Genomic DNA, 20,844 nt, shown 5'->3' on the forward strand with positions numbered 1-20,844 from the left:
CCTATATTATTTTACCATATGCACTTCCTAAGCATCTCGGTTCTCCTGCATTCAATGTACTGTATGTTTATATTTCTTCTGACACCCAATTATCTCTTCTAGAAGCAAATCCATCTCTACTTCTCACAAAGGTTAATTTCTTGGAAGAGGCTACATTATACCAAGAGCTTTGTACCAACATTTGAACTCCTTGCCTTTTGTACAAACATTCTGAAATCTTTTTACCAAGCTCTGCAAAATCATCTATTTGCCTTAGTTTATTGATAAAATACATGATAAATCATTATCTCGTATCCTCCACCAAATATGACCACCTTGGCACAGAGAGAGAGAGAGAAATAGAGAGAGGGGGAATAATTTTATTGCAATCACTGACCAGCAAATTAAACAGCTACATGAAAGTATCAACAAGCAGAATGCGATGAGAATGATGGCATGAATAGGGAAAAGATACAGTATGTCTAGAGAGAACAACATGTCTATAATAGAAAAAGATGCTAAAATATCTAGATGATCATTTTACTATTAGGCAGTTAATACAGATATCAGAATACTAAAAATCAAACCTAAGGAATAGGGGGGGAAAAGTCTGCATTAATTAATTAATTTTGGCACAGAAATTTGAGGCGTCAGCAGAACACTCCGGCTATTTTTATTTTTGACCTTTTTGCAGTTTGTATTAAAAATCCATTTTCACAAATAAATATTGAAGAAAATGGCACAGTTTTCAATATGTTTCATGTAAAAGTTCATATTGTCTGAGAACCTTAATACTGAACATATTCTAGTGATACATTTTTGTTCATTGGTTTATCTGAGAGAAGATCTGCTAGTAGATCCTCTTCATTTGTGTTTATTGAGATTTTTTGGGGGGGGGTTATTGAAGTGGAAGAGACCACTCCCCAACAAATAATTTTTTTCTCTTAGATCTTGGAACCAACTTGCAGTTTCTTGAGGAAAACACTGATATGCAAAGGCTTAGGTGAAGAAATCTTGCAAACAAATCTGTAGGCCCTCAACCTCTTAGTACATATGTATATTGTGAATGGATTTTTTAATTTAAATGTGTATTGTTATCTATTATGTGGTCAAAAGCTTGTTTGTTCTCACATGTGTCATAAACAATCTAGCATTTTTATACAGATATTTCTCCCATCTCACGATTTCTGCCCCACTAAAATCTTTGTCCACACTAACAAAAATCTTAGGAATAGGAACACATCTAACTAAACTGAAATGTATTTTTCCTTTTAACCGTTTTGTTGCTTCCATAAGAAACGTTAGATTGGCAAACTGGAGGAAGAATTTTACAATGATAATAGGTTTCTACACCTATACACCTATGTGGCATTCAGCAGTGTTGCATCAAGTAATTTTGTTTCATTAATTGACAGATCCTACATGTTGTCAGGGAGTGCATTTTTTCTTCCTGACCCCCTTGAAGCAGTGATCATTTTCCTAAATTTAAGAGCCTTTCCTATATATATGTAAAACTTTGTTATATGGGAAATTTATCATCTTTAAATGTTAATGCACATTAAGCAGTTATGTTCTTTTCAATCAAAATACAGTTATGTTGTCTGGGATTTTCACTTTGTCATATTTTAAAAGTCTTTAATCCAGTAAAAAAAATGCAATATGGATGCATATATCTGGGAAAAATATTTTATTTATTAATCAAATTTAGATAGCCGCCAAACTCATGGAAAGTGACTCTGGGCAGCACACAACAATCCAACAAACAATAAATTCAGAACTATCATTGCCTAAAAGCTTTATAGATTTTTTCTCTAGCAGAGGCACTATGGACTGAGTCAACCTTGAGCCTGGTGAGATTAAAACTGCCAAACTGCAGGCAGCCGGCAGTCAGTAGAAGTAGCCTGCAGTACTGCATTCTAACCACTGCATCACCGCAGCTCATAATGAAGGAATACGAAACCTCTCTGCATCACATTAAATTAAATTAAATTAAATGAATGGGAGTAATAGAAAAAGGTTTACCATAGAGCCCAATTTACTTTCTTTGGCTCCCAATTCTGAGGCAAGGCAAAGATTTCCAAATTTTCAGGAGTTTTAGAACTCTTATAGGATTCTTCCAAGATAAATCAGGATAGCTGCTTTGGAAAGAGAAACACTGGTTTACTCTCATATTCCATAGGCTGTGTGGAGAGGAATCAAACCAGGCTTCCTGTTCATAGTTCAGTCTCAGTCTCTGGCTTGCCTTCCCCAGATAGGCACTTCCAAGTGCTCCCCACATTGCTGGCCTGGTGCAATAATGACTATAATTCTGGAGATTGGGCAGAGAGGTCAATTGAAATGGGCAGCACTTGTGGTGATAAAACAAAAGGAGGGTTCCCAATAGTTTTTTTGCTCAACCCAATTTGAAAATGTGGTCATCATCAAAGTAGCAAAGAAGTGCTCGGACCTCAACCTTAAAGCAACTGAAGCTCCTCTTAAAAGTTTGTTTGACTTTCAATTTATTGTTTTAATTTGCTTGAATCCCTCAGTTCACAAATCCCAAGAGAAAATCCTATTGCCGACAACCCACCGTTTAACTTTTGAAACATCTGAGAAGTCTTCTTGCTTGAGAGCCTGAATCCTGCCTTTTCCCTGCCAGCACAGAATACTGCCCTGTCTCCAAACTGCCTTGGCTGGCAGTGAAAGATTGCCTGCTTTGAAAGATTTTTCTGAGTTCTTGCATTTAAAATCAAAATAAATAATTCTTGCTATTTGCAGCATTCAAAATGAAATGTTGTCACTAATCTGTATTTATAAGCACCGCCCTGGAGCCAATAATCTAGAACCAATTCCAAGAAGGGCAATGAGATTGGTCAACTAAGTTGATCGTGAAAAGTGATAACACATGAAAACAAACTTACTATTTGACTATTTCCATTCAGAGAGAGCAATGATCCACAAAGCACAGAAAAGTAGTAAGTCCAAGAAGTGAAAAAAAAGGAAAGGAAACACACTCCACACGTTTCTGTCCCTATGAACCAACTTTGACTACACCATGTCCACCACCCCCGTGTCATAAGTATCTTTGTGTTTTTTTTACACTTTTTTCTCCTCTTTCTCCTTTTAAGGTTTTCATGAATTTCATCCAAGTAGAACTATTTTTTTCTTCCCCTTCTTCTCTGCCAATTCATTCTTCAATAAGTTACTTGCTTTGGGGTTTAATTCTCATTCGTTCATTCTCCCTATGTGACTAAACCAACCATCAGTAGCTAATTAATAAATAAAATATTTTCACACAAACTTTGGAGATGTTAGCAGGACATTTCCATTTTTTATTTTGGACTGATTGCATTACATATAATGCAATGAATATAATACACCAATAAAAATTGAAGAAAAAAGATACAGTTTTCAATATCTTTCATTAAAAGTTTGTATTCTCTGTGAACCTTTATCTATACATCTTCTAATGATGTATATTTGTTCATTTGTTTTATCTGTGGAGATATCTGCTAGCAGGTCATCTTCATTTGTAGATAGGAGATTTGTTTGATTGTTCAATATACTGTATACATATACATACCCACACCCATATACATATACAGATCATTTAATTGTTAATTACAATTTACACATTTAACTTCTGGTTTTTGCAGGTAAGGAATTATTGTTATCTAATATGGGGTCAAAAATTCTTTCCTCTAACCTAAGTAGTAAAAAGGCTAGCATTTTTATACAGACATTTTTCCTCCTCCACCACCACCACCTCACTAAAATGATATCCAAAAAGAGGAAAAAGATGTCACATCTGAGGTGACCAAATTGAACGTATCATGCTCCGTGACTGTTTTGTTACTTCAAAAGCAAAATCGTTAGATTGGCAAATTCCAGGAAGAATTTTACAACGACAACAGGTTTGTATCCTATTTTGCTTCAACTGCCACTGTGTCACAACTTCCCAAGAATGCTATAAATTGTGGATGGCGTCTTTCAGGTCAAACACTGAGAGACTTTCCTGTCTCTAGGTCTCTTGTAAACTCTCTTGGATTCTGACCTTCTAACAGAAACTATGAAGATCCCTCATTTCCTTTTGGCTGGTCTGTTTGTTCTCCTTCTGGTTTCTGGAGGTAAGGGATTAAAAAGAAAAGGAAGGAACAATGGAAGGCAATTTCTGGGTCTGATCTTCAGCCATGCATAAGAACTCCCTTTTCTGCCTTGGCCCTGGAATGAAAGCATCTTCCAGATCAGGGACAGGGTCTCCAGGCTTTGCTGTATCCTTGGGAAGATCCTGGCTGCCAACCATGCAGGCAAATGTTCAGCCACCTGGTAAAGGGGGAGCAATTCATGGCAGATGAATCGGTCTTAGAACACAGTCTTGGTCTCTTTTACTGAAGTTGGGGTGAACTGGGATGGGGGAGAAAATTTGTTTTTAAGCTCCTTTTAAACAAGGAAATGGCTAAGGTGTGTCAGGATAGAGAGACTGGGAGGTCACAAGGGATGACAGACCTTTTAATTGGATGCTTCCTCGCATGGCGCTCCCATACAACACCTCTCCTGGGTGAGCTGCACTGGCTCCCGGTGGTCTTCCGGGTGCGCTTCAAGGTGTTGGTTATCACCTTTAAAGCGCTCCATGGCATAGGACCTAGTTATCTTCGAGACTGCCTGATGCTACCGACAGCCTCCCATCGACCTGTGCACTCCCACAGAGAGGGGCTCCTTGGGGTGCCATCAGCCAAACAATGTAGGCTGGTGACCCCCAGGGGGAGGGCCTTCTCTGTGGGGGCACCTACCCTCTGGAATCAGCTGCCCCCAGAGATAAGGAGAATCAAAGACCTCGGTGCCTTCCGCCGTGCCCTTAAAACCTTCTTTTTCCAGCAAGCCGGGCTGGCCTAACACTTTTTAAAATGTTTTTAATTGTTTGTTATTGTTTTTAATCATGGGGCCAAATTTATATATATCTTTTTAATTGTATTTTAATGTTTGTAGTTTATGCTTTTACTTGGCTGTTCACCGCCCTGAGTCCTCAGGGAGAAGGGTGGTATACAAATTTAAAAATAAATAAATAAATAAAAGAAAATCAACAGGCTATTCTGAAACTGGGTTCCCACACATCCTATTTTCCTCAAGAAAACCCTGAACGCTTTGTGTACTGCTTGATAAAGAATATCCTTCTGCCTTTGAGGTCTGCCAAGTCAGATCAAAAGGAGAGTAAAATGGTCTATGTACGGCTAGCAACACCTTGGCCACAAACCAAGGGATTGTTACCTTCTCATGGTCCTTTGCTAGGCTGAGATTTATTACATTTCCCTTTCTATCTAAATTACTATATAAGAATTCTGTTTCATTCTAAACCTCTCTTATCTTCATATCAATGACGGGGCGAACTGTGTGGATAATTATTTGTTTTGCTTTGTTTCTTAGAGACCCATTTCCTGTTTGACAATTTGTGGTGGGCTGGGGTTGGGGGTTGATATGTGTAATGGCCAGCTTGCTTTAATCTGCACAGGAGTATTTTAGCAAAGTTTCAAGAGAGCAGTCCATAGCAATCCCAATAGAAGGAACCAGACAGGGCTGGCAGCAAACAGTTTTTTCACCACAAAACTAACCACTATGCTAAGCAAAACTCAGTTGTGGGTTGCTGATTCTTAGTGGCAGACCACAGGCATCCATGCTGGAGGAAGGACCAAACATTTGAAACACAGAAATGTTGTGGTTGCAACGCATTTCCACAAGAAGTGATGCTTTCATGGACAACAGGCTTGGCTTTTTGGCTCCAATAATCTGGAATGAAAATTGGAAATGAATTTTTCGTCTTAAGATCTCAGGAATTCTGGGTCTTCTAGTATAATGTATCTGAAGAGCATCCAGCTAGGTTTGCTGATGAGTGTTTCAACTATTAAAGCTGTTTCCCAGAATACAAGAGTTGTTGCATGATAATAATTTAAACAAAAAGATATTAGCCACCTCTTGAGGAGATTCTGGCTCTGTATTTCCTGCATTAAATAGAAGGTTGAACTCAGCAGGTTTTCACTGCCCTCCATTTTTATGCCATAAAAGAAGAGAAAAATCCTACCTTTGATCTACAGTAGTTGAATCAATGCCGTCCTTAAGGAAAAGAGAGTCTGTCAGCTGACTTTGGCAATACTAACATATATGGATAATTAAAAATTGTTAGGAACAAGATGCCATTTCAACTCAAGAAGAGGGAGCATGCTTAATGGCCACAAAATGCTGAGTATATTTTGGGAAGAGAAAATGGGGGAAAGGGAAAGAGAAATAGTATGAAGCATCTTGGGAGGGAAGGGTTCACTGAGTTTAAGTACTACATCTTGCAACATTCTGTCTTTCTGTCTGTTTTAAGTCTTTCCTAATTCTCCCTCAATGACTGTAGGCCATAGGCAGCTCCTCACAGGCCACTGGCAGCCTGATTCATAGTGGGAGAGAATGACATTTTCTTACTTGCCTCCCTATTTGTGAGATTTGCCTACATCTTCCAACATTCTGCAAACATTTTGTTGTCACCTCACTCATCATTCTTCTGATTCTTATCCATGTTAATAAATATTCTCCTTGCTTCTTATCTTTCCTTGACTTTTTATCAAGAGTGAATTCTTTTTAAATAAGTCTCTCCACTTCTGTGCAGGTTTTGCCTCCAATAAACCAAAAAGTAGGAGGGAATGCTACCTACAAAATGGTACTTGCAAATTGTGGTGCAGTTATCCCCTCAGAAGATATGGAAGATGTGGTTTTCTGCAAAAGTGTTGCATCAGGTATTCTTTTTTTCTAATTAATTGACAGATCCTATAAGTTGCCAGGGAATGAAAGGTTTCTTCCTAAACAACCTTGGGAACAGTGATCAAATTCCTAAGTATAAGAGATTATGAATGCATGAATGTTCAAAGACGAGAAGTTTCCCAGTTTCCCATAATTCAAAGATAGATAGATGATAGATTAGATAGATGACAGACTTTTGTACATATCTATCTATCTATCTCTATCTATCTCTATCTATCTCTATCCATCTATCTCTATCTATCTCTATCTCTCTATCTCTATCTCTCTACACACACACACACACACACACGTGTGTGTGTGTGTGTGTGTGTGTGTGTAGAGTGTAATTTATTTGCTGCCTATCTGATCATTTGTAGTAAAGATAGATAGATAGACATACAGATATAAATATAGATGTTGATAGATTAGATGATAGATTAAATGATAGATAGATAGATAGACAGACAGACAGACAGAAAGACAGACAGATGAAACTTCTCATCTTTGACTATTACCAGTTATGTATATTTTAAGTGCAGCTACATTGCCTGAGTTTTTCACTTTGTCAGATGTTATAATACTTTCCTGCAGTAAAATGATACTTTTGATACTTTCCTGCAATAAAAAAAGAAAATGGAAAAGGAATGCATATACCTAGGGAAATGTACAAAGCATGCATACTGTATGCCAGGGAAAGTAACATTCAAATATACAGTACATAATTGTTGGAGTTTACATCTATTTGATGTTTTAGGGATGATTTCACAAAAAGTGCATGATATATACAAACGGGTCCATAGATTGAAAGAACACGAGAGCTCTGTGTAGCACATCAGTGGGAGTAATAGGAAAAGGTCCACCATAGAACACAAATAACCTTCTATTGACTCTTGATTCCAAGGTATGGAACAATTTTTCAGATTTTCAGGAATTTGGGGAATTCGTATGGGAATTTTCTACAGTAAACCAGGATGGCTATTTTGGAAAGAGAAAAGGTGGTTTACTCTCGTATTCCACAGGCTGTGTGGGAAGGAGTCAAACCAGGGCTTCTATTCATAGTTCAATCTCAGTCTCTGCCTTCCCCAGGCATTTCCAAGGACTCCCCACATTTTTCGCCTGGTTGGGCAAAGGCTATGCTTCTGGAGAGTGGACAGAGAGGCCAATTGACATAAGACAGAATGGGTGGGGAGGCAGAAGCCTGGAGGAGAAGGAGGCTTGGCCAAGGGTAGGAGACTGAAGGTCCCATTCCAGAATGGGGATTTGGGGATTAAAGAAAAAGAGTATTTCTATGTCATGTAGCTTCTCTCTTCAATCCATTTTGAAAGAGTAGTCCTCATTCAAGTACTTGTAAAGCTTGGAACTTTATATTAAAGCATCTGAAGCTACTCTTAAATTTTAGGTTACGCTTGAAACATAAAGTGTGTCTTGTTTGGCGTTCAACTTATTGTTATAATTTGCTTGTTTCCCTCAGTCCACAATTTCCACAAGGAAATCGTATCACAGCCAGCTGACCGTCCATCTTTTGACACATCTGTCTTCTTGTTTAAGAGCCACTGAATCCTGCCTTTTCCCTGCCAGCATAGAATATTGCCCTGTTTCCAAAATGTCTTGGCCTGCAGTTAAAGGTTGCCTGCTTTGCAATGGTTTCTATGAGTTCTTGCATTTGAAACTAAAATAAATAAAACATTCTTGCTACTCCTGGCATTCAAAAGTAAAGGTTGTTGGTTTTATGTATTTATAGGCACAGCCCTGGAGGCAACAGAGTAGAACCGGTTCCTGGAAGGGCAATGGGGTGATCAACTAAGTTACATGAAGAGTTATAGAAGGACCTGGGCAGGTTTAACTTTTAGAAGGAGTGGAGGGGGAGAGGGAGGGAGATGTTTCTTCAGGGAACTGACCAAATGACACACACAGAGAGAAAATCAAGCCTTGTTTTGTCTCACCTCAGAATGAATGAATTTCAGTTACAGGAAGGGAAATCTTGCTTGTATGATAGTTCCTGACAAAAAGAGCAGTTTAACCAAAGGGCAATTTGGAAAGAATTAATAACTAAGAGATATTCTTTTTAAATAATAAAACAATAAAAATGGAAAGATTGGAAATGAAAGTATCAGTCAAGGGAGTCAAAGACAAAAGCTCTTTGACTCCACCCCCTCCCCGCCCCCCAAAAATAGATCTGGGTATGGAAAGAACAGCACTATCTTTATGTGCAAAATAATAGTTGTTCATTTTCTCCAGAAGATGGCACCAAATATTAGTTTTCCAAGGTTTGTGGCTTAACTTTATGAAATTGTGTGGAGGGTCAACATCCCAAGAATGCTATAAATTGGCCACTGCAGATTTGTGTGAAAACGTTGGCAGCCCATGGAATTGGAACAGTGCCAAGTTATGTAAATTTAATAGATATTATTAAAAAACCAAAGCAAAAGCACATACTGAAAAACCAACTCAACACACTATTCCTTTCAGAATGAGCAATGTCCCCAAAGTGCAGAAAAGAAGAAGAAGAAATGAAGGACAGAAAAGGAAGCACTTGCCATACATTCCCTACAAATCATTTTTGACTACATCATGTCTAGATACCACATCATCTATTCCCTTTTCTTTTTTTAATTCTTATTTCTCCTTTATCTCTTTTGAAGACTTTCATCAATTCCATGTAACTGGAATTATGTTTGTCTCCCCTTTTCCCTTCCTCTCTGCCTAGTCACTCTCCCATGAGAACTTGTTTTGGGATTTCATCCTCATTTGTTCATTTTCCATATGTGAACAAACCAACCACCCTAGATGTCTAAAGCTCCAGCCTAGAAAGTGGCAGCTAGTGAGTTCAAGTTCTGCCTCAGCCATGAAAGTCATCTGGGTGAGATTTTGTGCCTGTCATTCTCTCTCATCCCAACCCACCCCACAGGATCGTTATTGACTTGAAAAAAGGAAGAGGAAGGTGTGTTGGATATGGTCAGGGCCTTGCGTTATTTGTATAACCAATAAAGGCAGGATAAAAATAAATGAATAAATAAAAATAAATATTCCCATTCCTCAGCACCCATTCATTCTTGATTCTTTCCCTTCTTATTTTACCATACACACTTTTCAAGCATTTCTGTTTTGTTTATATTTCTCCTGACGTTCAATTCTCTCTTCCACAAGCATATTCTTATACCAAGCCATATCCCCTTCTCACGATGTTTAATGGCTGGAAACAAACTACATAATACCTAAAGTGAGAGTGATGGCATGAATACAGAAAAGATACAGCATGTCTAGAGAGAATGACATGCCTATAACCCCAAAAAATTGATGAAAAATATCAAGATGATATATTTTACTATTTTGCAGTGAATATAGATATCAGAATATTAAAAAAATAAAACCTAAGGAATAGGGGGGAAAAGCTCATTAACTAATAAAAATATTTTGGGCACATAAATTGGTACATATGTGTTTGTGTGTGTGTACACACAGACACACACACACACACACGGGATGGGGGGGGGCGGAGAGAGACAAATTTCCTGTTTGACTGGTTGAGCCAGGTTTCTATGTAGAGTGCCCAATCTGCCTTAGCCTACATGGCTAAAGCTTCAATAGAACAATCCTTTGCAAACTCAAAGGAATGAACCTGACTAGGGATTTAGCAAACTATATTTCCACCACAAAACTAACCATCATGCAAAGCAAATCTCTGCTGCCAGTGGCTAATTCTTAGCAGCAGATGACAAGTATCCATGCTAGAGAAGGGGCCACACTAGAGACACACATATTTTGGGGGTTACAAAGGATTTCCTGAAATGAAGCTTTTGATGGCACAACGGACTTGGCTTTTTGGCCCTAATAACCTGAAATGAAAACTGGAGAGAAAATGGTTTCTTTTTTCACTTAAGAGGAACCTGTTTGCAACCATTTTCTGCCTGGACTTTTCAATCTCCATCTTCCACGTGTTAATTGATGCTATAAATATCTATGATATCTCTTCCAGTCTGCTTTCCACCACACCAGAATATTTCATAGACTCCAATTCCCTGAGAATTCTCCTTCTCCTTTGCTGCATTCCTTCTGGAGCCATTATTCAGACCAAAAAACTTTATGAAGATGGGTTGTATGTCATTTGAACATAGAACATTATTGTCTTAATATTGCAAAATTTCATTTTTTAAAATCAGTTTCCCAGGTATAACAGTCTCCTCTTTCAAATTTATAAGGCAAATAACAAAAAAAATCATCCACTCCCACTATGGATGAGGGAGACTGGCAGTGGCATGTGAGAAGTTGCCTATGGCCTGTAACCACTGAGAGGGAGGCAGAAAGGGAATGTCCCGTCCTCAAAATCATATGGAGGTTGGATCCAACCAAGGACAGACTGGCCAGGAACTCTGGGTGTTGTAGTTCAATTAATTTTGAGTGTATTGGCTAGGAGGGGGGCTAATGAATACATCAACAATTAAATGTATTTTCTGGACAACACTGGAGTTCCTGCATGAGAACAGTTTAACAACAGAGACATTAGCCACCTCTTGGGGACATTAGCTCTGGATTTCCTGCATTTAGAGCAAATAAAATCTTTGCCAGATCAATTCTCGAATACAGCTTGTTTGCCTGGAATCCACACTGTATATCGCATATTAACACAATTGAGCAAGTCCAGAGCTACTTCACGAGAAGAGTACTTCACTACCCTGCTTACAACAGAATACCTTATGCCACCAGGCTCAAAATTTTGGGATTGGAAAACCTAGAACTACGCCGCCTACAATCTGACCTAAGTGTAGTACACAAAATTGTCTGCTACAACGTCTTATCTGTCAATATCTACTTCAGCTTCAACTGCAATAATCTAGTTATTTATTTATTTATTGTCATATTTATATGCCACCCTTCTCCCAAGGGACTTGGGGCGGCTCACAGAATAAAACAACCCAACAATAAATAGAATTAAAATGTTAAAATCCAATTTAAAAACCCCAAATCCCCCAAATTAAAATGCACGGCAGATCAGGGAATTTGCTGAAAGAGCCATGTCTTTAGGTTGGCGCGGAAGGTGCGGAGGTCGGGGGCCATCCGGAGCCCAGTGGGTAAACCATTCCAGAGGGTCGGTGCGACTACAGAGAATGCCCTCATCCTGGGGACCGCCAACCGACACTGTCTGGCCGATTGGACCCGGAGGAGGGCAGTCCTATGTGAGCGCACTGGGCGGTGGGAGGCCGGTAGGAGGTAGTCCTACAAGTATATGGGCAAACAATAGATACAAATGCAAAGTAAACCATTCCAAACTCAATTGCAGAAAAGATGACTTCAGCAACAGAGTGGTCAATGCCTGGAATGCTCTATCCTCAAACCCTCACAGGGTTGCTACATCCTCAAACCCTCACAGCTTCAACCTTAAACAGTCTACCATGGCCCTCACCGTACATTCCTAAGAGGTCCATAAAGGGGGGCGTGCATAAGTACACCACCGTGCCTACTGTCCCTGTCCTACTGTCCCTATTTACTTGTATTCATTCCTAGTTCATGTCCATGTTTATACTTATACCTGTTATCTTGTACATGTTCAACAAATTAAATAAATAAATAACAAATAAAATTAAGCAGAAGTTGAACTAAGTAATTGTTCTCCAGATCTCTCCAATTTTATGCCATAAAAGAAGAGTTTTTTTTTTTTTAATGTAGCAGAAACAATGCCATCTTTACAGGAAAGGGAGATTGCCAATGGACTTTGGCAATATTAACATTTGCAGATGATTAAAAAAACAAAACCAACCCATTTAGGAACAAGATTCCAAGGTGAACCCCTAGCCCCAATTCATCTCAAGAAGAGTATCAAGGCAAAATATACGAAAAACATTATGTCGTTTTGGTGGGAGGAGAAAATAATGGAGAAAAAGGAATAACATGAATCATTTTGGTGGAGGGCAGGGTTCATTGAGTCTAAGTAGTGCAAGTCTTATTAATGATTCATCTCATCCTTAAGTATGATAATAAATATCCTCCTTGCTTCTTACTTTTCCCTGACCTTCCATCAATTAAGCAACAAAGTCATCTTTTTAAATACATCTCACCATTTCTGTGAAGGATTTGCCCCCAAGAAACCAGGAACTAAGAAGCAATGGCATTTTCTTAATGGTATTTGCAGGCTCAGATGTATGTCACCCTTCAGACAGTATGGAAAATGTCATTTTCTGCAAGCTTGTTGCATCAGGTAATTTTGTCAAATCAATTGCCAGATCCTATCAGTTGCTGGGGAATGAATGTTTCTTCCTAATATCCTTGTCACCAATGTATCTTCATGTCCTTCAAGTAGGCATGTACTGTATATGGTCGCCATCCAAACATCCATTACAGGAGGATTTAATAATCTCTTAATGTTAATCTATATTTATTTATTTATTTATTTATTTATTTATTTATTTATTTATTTATTTATTTATTTATTTATTTATTATTTTATTCAATTTGTATACCGCCCTTCTCCTAGTGGACTCAGGGCGGTGCACAGCCAGAACTAAAACACATACCAATACAAAATTTAAAATTTTTAAAAGAATTTCATGACTTTGGCCCAAAATTTAAAACAAAATTTAAATATTTAAAAATATTTATCAGTTATATGCTTTTTTTACCCAAAGTGAAGGTACATTGTATGAAATTTTCTCTTTGTCAGATTTTATGAGGCTTTCATGCAGATATATGCATGATACACTGGGGAAATATACAAAATATGCATCTGTCAGGGAAGCCAACATTCAAATATATATTATTGTTAGAGAAAAGAGTTTGCATCCATTCGATGTTTTAGGAACGATCTCACAAAAAATGCATGGTATGTACAAATGTCCATAGAATAAAGAAATACAAAACATCTGTGCAGGACATCATTGGAAGTACAGGTAGTCCTTGACTTGCAACCATAATGGAGCCCAAAATTTCTGTTAAGCGAAACATTTGTGAAGTGAATTTTGCCCCATTTTACGACCTTTCTTGCCACAGCTGTTAAATGAATCACTGCAGTTGTTAAATCAGTAACAGGGTTGTTAATTAATTTGAACTTCCCCATTGGTTTGCCAGAGGGGATCACGTAAATATGAGTCAGTTGCCAAGTGGCCGAAATCTGATCACGTGACCATGGAGATGTTTCAACGGTTGCAGGTATGAAAAACAGTCATAAGTCATCTTTTTCACTGGCTTTGTAACTTTGAACGGTCACTAATGAACTGTTGTAAGTCGAGGACTATCTGTAATAGAAAAAGGTCTACCATAGAACCCAACTTGCCTTCTTTGGCTCCTGATTCTCAGGCAAGGCATAGTTTTCCAAATTTTCAGGAGTTTTGGAATTCATATGGGATTCTTCTAAGGCAGGGGTGTCAAACTCAATTTCATTGAGGGCCACATCAAGTTTGTGTTTGACCTTGGGGTCTGGGGTGGGTGTGGCCAGGGTAGCGTAACCAGCTTGACATCATTCGTGTCGGGGGCGCCTGTGGTGGCCCAAGTGCTTTGCCAGCAAAAATGGGCTCCCAAGCTCCATGTTCAACAGCCTCCTGCAACCCTCTGCCAGTGAAAATGGAGCTCAGGAGGGCTGTGTGTGGCCCTCATGAGTTCCATTTTCAGCTGCGATGGCCTCCTGCAACGCTCTGCCAGAGAAAACGGCTCCACTTTTGCTGGCAGAGACACTATGGGCCAGTCCTTCGCTGTTTCCGGGGCGGACCCCTGGGCCAGATCTAAGCACCCCACTGGCCGGACCCAGCCCACGGGCCTTGAGTTTGACACCCCTGTTCTAAGGTAAACCAGAATAGCTGCTTTGGAAAGAGAAAAGCTGGTTTATTCTCATATTTGACAGGCTGTGTGGAGGAGGAATCAATCCAGACTTTCTGCTCCTAGTTCAGTCTCAATCTCTAGCCTAGCCTTCCCGAGATAGGCATTTCTAAGCATTCCCCACATTCCCAGCCTGGGTGGACAATGGTTATGCTTCTGGGAATTGGACTCCAGGATAAATTGACCAAGGACAGTGGGTGTGTAATTGAGGATAAAAGGAATAAAGTATTTTCACTTGGTGTAGTTTTTCTGCTCAACTCATTTTCAAAGTGCCACCCTCATCAAAATAGAAAAGAATGCTTGGACCTTTACATTAAAGGATATGAAGCAACTCTTTAAAGTTAAGTCATGCTGAGAACATAAAGTGTCTCTTGTTTGACTTTCTGTTTATTGTTTTAATTTGTTTGCATCCCTTAGGTAACAATTTCAGAAAGGAAACCATACTGTAGCCAGCTCACCATCTCTCGTTTGAAAAATGGAAGATGTCTTTTTGTTTGAGAAACACTTCATCCTGCCTTTTTCCCTGCCACCAGAGAATACTGCCCTGTCTCCAAAGTGTCTTGGCCTGAAGTTAAACGTTGCCTTCTTTGCAATGGTATGAGTTCTTGCATTTGAAACCAAAATAAATAAACCATTCTTGCTACTTCTTGCATTCAAAAGTAAAGGTTGTTGGTTTTATGTATTTATAAGCCCAGCCCTGGCGGCAACAGAGTAGAACCGGTTCTTGGAAGGGCCATTAGGATGATCAACTAAGTTGCATGAAGAGTTATTGAAGGACCTGGGCAGGTTTAGCTTTTAGAAGGGGAGGGAGGGAGGGAGGGAGAAGGAGAGGGGGTGGAAGAGAAAGAGAGAGAGAGGGAGGGAGAGAGAAGGGTGATGTCTTTTCAGGAAACTGACCAAGTGATACACACACACACACACACATAAAATCAAGCCTTGTTTTTTCTTATTTCAAAGCAATGTATTTCAGTTACAGGAAAACAAAACATAGTTGTATATTAGGAAATAGTTCCCGACAAAAAGAGCAGTTTAAACAAAGGGCAATATGGAAAGAATTTCGTAACCAAGAGATTCTTTAAAGAATCAAACAAAAATGAAAGTATCAACCAAAGCTGTTTGACTTTCTTTTCTGAAATAAAACTGGGAATAGAAAGAACAATGCTCTCTTTACATGAGACCTACTAGTTGTCCATTTTCTTCAGAAGATGCATAAACATTATTTTTCCCTGGCACTGTGAGGACTACATTTGTAGGTTAACATCCTGAAATTATCTGGAGGGCTACAGTGGCAATTTGAATGACATTATTGTACCATTTAATCAACCAAGTATTGTGACTATTACTCAAAGCATTCTCTTTAAGTTTTAAACCTATCAACCATGGTATCTTTTTGAACAGTGGGAGCACTATTTTATACTGGTTCTCTTCCTTTATTTGGGGCCAGTTCCAGTCAGTGTTGGTTGGGGAGAAAAGATCACTGCTCCCCAGGCTCTTTGCTCTTTGGGGTGCCACAAATTTGTGCCCCTTCTTGCCTCCTTTTCATAATCTATATGAATCCACTGGGTGGAGTTAATCACTTATTTGAGGTTTGGTATCATCAGAAACCTGATATCCAGGGGTGGGCTGCTGGGGGTCCGGAGGGATTCGGGAGAACCTCTAGCTAAGATTCTGTGCAGTTTGGAGAACCCCCAAATCCCACTGCTGGCTAGCCCCACCCACTGTGGCCCACCCCTTCCAGGAGTCCCCACACGGCCCATTTTGGATGCAGGTAAGTGCAAGGCACACATGGAGGCTTGGAGAGGGTGAAAAATGAGTCTACTGGAAGTTTGGGAAGGCCAGAAACGGGCCTGTTTCTGGCCTCCAGAGGGCCTCCGAAGCCTGGGGAGGCCATATTTGCCCTCCCAGAGGCTCGAGAAAAGCCTCCGGAGCCTGGGGAGGGCAAAAACACCCCCCCCCCGCCATGGTGCAGGAGGCTGACTAGGCCATGCCCACAATGGCCACGCCCACCCAGCAACCGGGCAGAGAACTCCTTGTTAAAATTTGTGAAGCCCACCCCTGCTGATATCCAGTTATATCCTTCAACCCCAGACTAGCCAAGCAGGGCTGTTGACATTCTGTCCCAGTGCCTACATGCCGTGTGGTTCGGATGGGAAGGACCTGTCCCCAGCTCAGTCCAACCAAGACTTAGTGTTGCCTTTATTAATAGATCTTATATCAAAATCTTTAGCCACTCTTTAGCCATTTTCAAGTTAACCTCTGTCGCTGTCAGCTACTGTTCTGAACTGCTGCCCCAGCTTTGGCTTTGTAGCTTTTCAGCCTGTGCTGGTTTGGAAATGGGAATGGGAAGGAAGCTGCTTTATCAGCTGCTGGCTGGCTAGACACTCTTAGCATCAATGCTGGGGTGGTGAGGCTGATGAACTCTGCTTCCCCTTTCAGTTTGTCTCCTGTTGCTTTATTGAAGTCCAAGCCTGCGCCTCCTTCTTCATCAGTCCCATTAAGATAACAGTTGCTCCATTCCCTTTGCTGCAAAGTCCTCCTCTCTGCTCACCCACACAACCCAAATCTTCCTCCTACAACCCACACTTAGGTGTCATCAGTGTTTTCCTTTTATAAGGTGTGGTCTCATGCTTTTCAGACTGCATTAAAGTCCTAAGGGGAAAAAACAAAGGAACTGAAGAACTTATGCTGACTACTGCAGGCCTTTCTTTCCACAATGATGTAGAGCTAAATACTGTCTTCTAACTTTATCTGACAGCATTTTCCTATTTATTTACATATATTCTGGTTATCCCTATTTCTCCAGTACGAGCAAGGAGGAATACCTGTTATTTTGCTTACTTCTTCTTGTGCAATATTGTCTATATCAGGGGTCCCCAACCCCTGGCCGCAGCCCACTACCTGGCCGTGGCCCTTTAAGAACTAGGCGTAAGCAGAGGGTGAGTGGGCATGCAGGTGCAGCCTTACTTACACAAGTGGCAAGCACTGAGGCTTGCAGACCTGCTCACGTGATTGGGGGGCGCTAGCACATGCAGCCCCACTTGCATGAATGGTGGGCATGTGTGTCCTCCACTCATGCCAATTAAGATGTTCGTGTGTACATGCCTGCCTCTCACAGAAAACCATCCCCTCTTTCTCTCCCTAACCCCCACTTGCACTGGGCTGCCAACCCACAAAGGTTGGGGAATGCTGGTCTACAGGATCATTTTTCAAGGATACAGTTGCTGAGTGATTAAGATGGATAAGAAAAAGAATTGAGAATGCATGCAAGAGTATATTGTTATTGGCCATGGAGGCTCTGCTTTCAAAAAAGCCAATGGCAATTTGCCATTGAAAATATATTTTAACATCATAACTTGAGAGGTGAGGCTATGAAAGGGAGACAGATTATTTATATCTTATAATTTATAAAATTATAAATTATAAAACAATTTATAATTTTAGATATGGAAGGCTGTCAAATCCAAATCTCTGTTCTGACCTAGGCTTCCTGAGACAGTAAAAAGCACACAGTTAGTCCCAAAAACCCTCTTTATTTCAACAGCTGTGAATTTTGTTCATTCACAGCTTGTGATGAGTAACAAATAGTTTGTAAAGAGTCCAACAGAAGTCTGCCACAGTCCTTCGGGATAAGGCTGATAAGCACCCACCTTTATCTCCCTTGACACGCTGCCAAAGACTTAATTGGTAATTAGCTTTGCAAGGCCACACAGAGCACAGAGTCAAAACAGAGCTTCAGAATTTAAACCGACTAGCATGAACAAAGTTGCTTCCTGCAAAAGCTCATGTTCCTTTGCTCCTCCTTTATGTCTTATGGGAAGAGCCAATCATCTCCAAGCCTTACTCCTGAGTCGCTCCTTTTATCTTAACTGTTCTTGCCTTCTGGCAGCTTTGTGCATGCGCACACTGGAAACAGGCTCCCCCTGTTCCTCTGCCTCGCTGACGTCATACTCTGGAGGCTCTGGAGTCAGCACATAACTCCCAGATGGCCCTGGCCTCATCTCTGCCTCTGATGCAGAGCCCTTGTCCGAGCCTTCCCCAGACTCCAGGACTGGCCCATGTTTCTTCCCAGCCTCCTCATTGTCCGACTCTGCTGCCAACTCTGCAGGCTGCCGGCGCACCACAACAATCTCTGCTTAATGCAGAAACTTAATGCAAGTTGGACACATTATTCTTAAGTAGGCATGTGTCCCTGCTTTTCTGCACTCCTACATATGTATCCCCATTCACCTAGTATTTGTGTGTCAGAGAATTTGAGGAATTATAGTGATTATGAAGACATTGCTTCTTTTTATCTATCGCAGCTAAAGTCAATGATGGGTATTGTATAATGATGGTGTGTGGGTGAACCTGTTTATTCTGGCTTGAATGCCACCTACTTTCTGGACTTTTCCCAGCACCATCCATCCCTGTTTTTTTAGCTGAACACCTACCCAGAACGTTTATAAAATATCTCTCTGGAGCAATCAACTTTCTGTTGGTTAGTATCTTGTATCTGTATTCCTTAGGGTTATTTTTTCTCTTACTTTCCCCCTCCCTTCTTTTTCTGATGGAGCAATAACAAAAACAGGAAGAGTCTCCTACCCTGTCCAGTTAAAGATATCAATAGTGTTAGAGAGGAAGCAGTATCATGTACGTTCTTCTCACCCCCCAATGCACCCAGATTCTGGCCACCATATCTGAAATATTTGGCACCCAACTTCTCATCTTTGTACCCACTACAAGTTCATTCTGGTCTTGATGAGAGGAGTTGCAATGCCTTCCAAAAGACAATATTGCTAAACAGCAAATCAAGGTCATTTCTCAATCACTGGTCAAAAAGTAACTAAAGTGGTGAAATTCAATGGAGCCTGGAAACTTGTTATGTATTATTATGCAATATGGGTAATGAACAAAAAAAACGAAGCGCTGAAATAATGGACGAGAAATGGATTTTCAAATCATCCTACAAGTAGATTTTTATACTTTCCCTTTCAAAGACTCCAGAGTTCATCTAGCACAACAGAATCATTCTAGTCATCTAGGGAGGGATTGGCACTAGAAATCCCAGACCAGTGTTGTTTCCCAAGGAGGAAACTCTGAAGTAGTTCAAGTTCAGAGGGAGAGATGTTTCTCAACCTTGGCAGTTTGAGGCTGTGTGGATTTCAACTCCCAGAATTCCCTAGCCAGCCAGCATGTTTATATCTGTTTTCAGATATGGAAACCTATTGGACAACTTTGAGCCTATCACTGTTTTTCAGTCTAATCTACTCATAAGGTTATTGGGAATAAAAAAAAAATGAAGATGAGAGTGTTATTCATACTACTTTTAACTTTTAGAGGCAAATTAAAAGAGATGAATTAAAACTAACTAATTGAAAAGGTCACAGAGTAAATTTCCAAAATTGTTATAGATAGGTTTTTGCCTATCTCTCAACACGTAGGTAATGCTCCCTATGACGGAGTTACTGTATTTTTCAGAGAAAAAGATACACTTTTTTCCCTCCTAAAAGAGGCTGAAAATTTGGGTGCGTCTTATACTCCGAATGTAGCTTGAGGCTCTAGCGAGTGAAGTATCTGCTCCCTTCGACTCTCAGATGTGCTTTAGAAGCTTTTTTTCAGTGAAGCATCTTCCGTGCTTTGCCTGCTCCCTCCGACTCTCAGCTGTGAAGCTTTTTTTCAGCCCTAACAAGGTGCTAGCGAGTGAAGCGATCTCCGTGGTTTGCCTGCTTTTCTCATTGCTTCTCTCTCCAAAGATTAGTTGTGCTTTAAAAGCTGTTTTTTATCCCCAAGCAGGGGATAAAAACCAGCAAACTAATGTGCTGAAGCTGACCAGACTAAGGACGCTAGCCTGGTAGTCAGATTTTCTTTTTCCTATTTTCCTCCCCAAAAACTAAGCTGCGTCTTATACTCCAGTGCATCTTATACTCCGAAAAATACAGTACATTGACAGAACACCATGTCCCAAAATATAGTCTGTTGCCACTCATCTCATGTTGGGAATACCCCAGGAAAGCATTAGTCAGAAACCGTAGTTAAAAGATTCCTTCCTTCCTACCAATGTATGCCATATTTTATAGGAGAAACATTCACATTTGAAGGTGAAGTTCAAAAGTGGCCCCGATATCAATTCCAAAAAGTTTCATTAATGCACTGGGCAGGGAATTTATTTATTTATTTTATTTATTTATTTATTTTAATTTTTATTTGAAATTGAACAAACTTGAACAAAATGAATTGAACAAAACGCTCTGCAAGTCTTCCTCCAACTCCCAAGATTCGTTGCATATCAAAACAATGGATCTTCAGCAATGGTATGCGCCTGAAATCACA

The sequence above is a fragment of the Pantherophis guttatus genome, chromosome 1 (genome assembly GCF_059756535.1).
Source record: "Pantherophis guttatus breed Tessera chromosome 1, ASM5975653v1, whole genome shotgun sequence".
Taxonomy (NCBI): domain Eukaryota; kingdom Metazoa; phylum Chordata; class Lepidosauria; order Squamata; family Colubridae; genus Pantherophis; species Pantherophis guttatus.